The sequence below is a fragment of the Zingiber officinale genome, chromosome 10A, assembly GCF_018446385.1.
Source record: "Zingiber officinale cultivar Zhangliang chromosome 10A, Zo_v1.1, whole genome shotgun sequence".
Classification (NCBI taxonomy): Eukaryota; Viridiplantae; Streptophyta; class Magnoliopsida; order Zingiberales; family Zingiberaceae; genus Zingiber; species Zingiber officinale.
In genome coordinates, this window is record NC_056004.1 from 11329653 (window position 1) to 11333449 (window position 3797).

The window sequence follows — 3797 nt, forward strand, 5'->3', positions numbered from 1 at the left end:
AGGTAAAACTCGAACCTAAGACCTCCGGCCAAACCTGACTCAACTGGACACAGCCAACCAACTGGGCTACGTGTGGTTTGTTAATAAGTATGAAGCGAGATATATATAAGTTATAGTAAAGGACAAAGTTAGACCTAGTTATAAAAGGATAAGTTAAGAGGGATTAGGGGATATTTTCTCCCGAAACCCTTTCTTCTCCTCTGCTTCTCGCGTGCGACGCCGCCGTTTCTGCCGAGCGAAGAAATACGAAGCCCTAGCTTCGTCTCCGGCGGCTGATGAAGGTCTTCTTCTTGCGAACCTTGCGGATCCGAGCTCCTCTCGTCGAAGAGAACGCGTGAGCACGAAGGAGAAGCCGAAGTCCTCATCTCCGCGAAGCCCTAGCTGCCTCCTTCCGGTTGTAAGTCCTAAAAGCAAGGGTAAGTACTACTCACCTGTGGCAGGAGTTGTTTTCGATTTTGTTTCTCCTTGTGTTTGAATCTGCCGTGAGTTTACATGCTTGGATGTTTTCAGTGACGAACCTTGGTTGAGATTTCTACCGAATTGGGGTTCATATGCTGTGTAGGTTATAACATTTCTTTCTTATGCTATTAATTTCCTTATGCTGTGTAGGTGATAGCATGTTCTTCCTATACTGTTAGTTACTTATACCATGTAGATTAGAGCATTTACTGCCATAGTTTTCCTGTTAAACATGAAAAGAACAGCTCTATATTAGTAGATCTGGTTAGATTTCTTTTTCTTGTGCTGTATAGTAGAACGAACAACCCTCTTTGAGATTTCTGTTTGGTCCTTCCTGTGCCAACTTAATGAGGCCGATCAACCCTAGTTCCTAGCATTTCAATTCTGAGTTCTTAGCTTCCTGGGTTAACATGAACAACCTTGTTTTTATGATCCGGAGTTAGCTTGTTGTGCTACTTTTCTAGCACTCTAGTATTTGGTTGCTTGGCATTTCAGTTGCTTAGTTTCCTTAGCATTTCAACCTGAAATTCAGAATTTCACAGATTTGTTTTAAGCATGAAAGTTTCTTAAATAAGCATGAGTAGTTTCTTATCCAAGAATAGCCCCTTTATTTAGTTAGAATAGGTGTAGCATTATCCTTGCTACTCAAAAAGGCAAGAACAACCCTTTAATTAGTTAGAATGGTTTAGCATTTTTCTTGCTACTCAAAAAGACAAGAACAACCCTTTAATTAGTTAGAATGGTTTAGCATTTTCCTTGCAACTCAAAGGGCAAGAACAACCCTTATTTAGTTAGAAGGGCAACCTTTTTTTAAAGTCGGCAGTATTAGTTTTTAATTCTGTTTCATTCGCAGATTTTTAATGATTCACGTGTGCAGATTTTTGTTATTCACATGTGCAGATTTTTAGTATTCATATGAACAGATTTTAGCATATAGTAGCATGCTGATTTTTTTTTCCCTTTGCTTTAAGATGTGCATGAACAGATTATAACATATAGTAGTATGCTGATTTTTGTTTCCCATTGCATTAAGATATGCAAGAACAGATTTTAGCATATACATGTATGCACATAGCATTTAGTTTGGACTTTCCTTGCTATAATGAGCAGCTATAAGTAAGAAAAAGACCAAGGTCTAGTTAAAAAGAGATAACAAGTAAATTAAAGTAAGAGGCTAGTACCCGACTTCCGAGGTTGTCGTTAAACAAATCCAGGTGATCGTTTCCGAGGTCTCGGCCCTGGTAAGACCGAGGTCTTTACCCTGTAGGACTACAGCAGCCTCTATTAGGGAGCGCGCATAAGATGGTACTAAGCCTGGGCCCAAAGAAGAAGAAGGAAAAAGAAGAAGAAAGAAATGTAAAAGTAAAAGAAATTAAAAGATTAATTTCAAGTATAAAGCTATAAGTAAATGAAACAAGTATCACCTATGTTTAGAATCAACAGAAGTTTAGTTTCTTTAATTCTAAACATACAGCATGAGTTTCATTACTTTTCTTATCAGTTTAGTGAGCATGTTTAGTTTTATTTCCAATATTCAACTTTATTCTGGTATATCATGAGTATGCAGTTTATTTGAGTACTTTGCTATTAGATGAGTACATGTAGCTTTTCTTTTAACATTTCAGTTTCAGTATCGTTTGCATTTTTATGCACTTCGAGTTTTTGTGAGATAGTATAGTACTTACTAAGCGTTTCACTTATAGATCTATTTTTCCTCCTACTGCAGATAAAGGAAAAGCTAAAGTATGAAAGGAAGGTGACAAGGTGGTGGTGATGAAGGTGTGTGATGACTGGACTATGGAGAGATCCAGAGTTTGCTAGAAAATTTTTCGGGACTTTCCTGTTTAGAGTTCTTTCAGATTTCCTTAAATGCTATTATGAAGTTGAGATTGTAATTAAGTTTATTCCGTACTTGTAGCTTGATATGTCCTATTGTTGGAGTTATATATTTGGTTACTATTGCTAGAATAACTTTCTTTTAGTTATAGTGTGTATTATTACTGCGTGGTTGTGAAAATATGTGTTCCAGCCGCCTGTGGTTGTGTATATAGTGATTGTATTATTGATTTGGTCACCGGTACAGGGGAGACTCTACCGAAATTTTTCGGTAGGAATTCCTCTATGGCCGTGATAAATCTAAGTGTTGCTAATAATAGCATAAGTGACACTAGTAAGTAGAGTAGTAGTTAGGTAACGGTCGCCCTTAGAGAGTAGTAGTAAGAAGGGTGGTCGTTACAGTTGGTATCAGAGCAGCGTTTCATTCTCTAGCATCACACACACATCAGCATCAGCCTTGTCATCTTCAAGTAAGAAAGTATTTAAATTCTTTCTTTATTTTGCTTTCCTTATTATTAACTGCAGTATAGAGTAATTGCTTTTGAGTGCTTAAGTAAGATAGAAGATTTTGTTTCCCTTTTCTTTATTCATATATATGCATGATTAGAAGGGTTAGAGAAGCTATCAAGCCTTTTCCTCTGCATAATTAGATGTCAAGAAGAGGATGTCCCCGTACCGTTCGTACTGAGGACCGAGTTCAGGAGAACGAAGAGCCCAGAACCCCTGGGCCTATTCTATCTGAAGTTGTTGCTCAACTTTAGAGACAAATAGCGAGCAGCAGCAAGTGATTGCCAATCTAATGGCCAATCAGAAGCCAACTCCTCCCACTCCCCCAACCATTAATGTGGAGACTCCAGTGGTGACTGAAGTCCTATCAGTTGCCCTAGAAGTCGCCACAACACCTAGAAGACAAGAAGCGTACCTCATCTAGTGGCTGAAGCTGAAACCAGAAAGCTTCTCCAGCACGACTGAGCCCTAGGATGCCCAGGCTTGGTCCAAGACACTTGAGAGCACAATGGAGCTTCTTGACTGGCCAGAAGTCGAGAAGGTTTAGTGTGCCTCCTTCTACCTATCTGGAAGTGCTTGTATGTGGTGGGAGCGAGTTAAGAGTAATAGAGCAGTCAACCAGATGAGCTGGGTTGACTGCGAGATAGAGTTTTACGAGGAAGTCTTCTGTCAACGGATCACCAATAAACAGTATGAGGAGCTTATGGAATTCAGACAAGGTGACCTACCAGTAGAAGAAGCGGTCAAAAGATTTAACAGACTAGCTCACCTTTGCCTTGAGTTAGTAAGTACAATGAAAGAACGAGTCAGACTGATGCTCCGAATGCTGAGACCAGAAATAGCACCTAATGTGAGTAGTGAAACTCACCGACCATAGATTGGTGAAGAGCTGGTCAGCAGGGCATTAGTGAGCACTATCTGAATAGTAACAAGGCACAACAAACACAACACAAGCCAATCATGATAGAAGATAAGACAGTGGGGAAACAGAGACC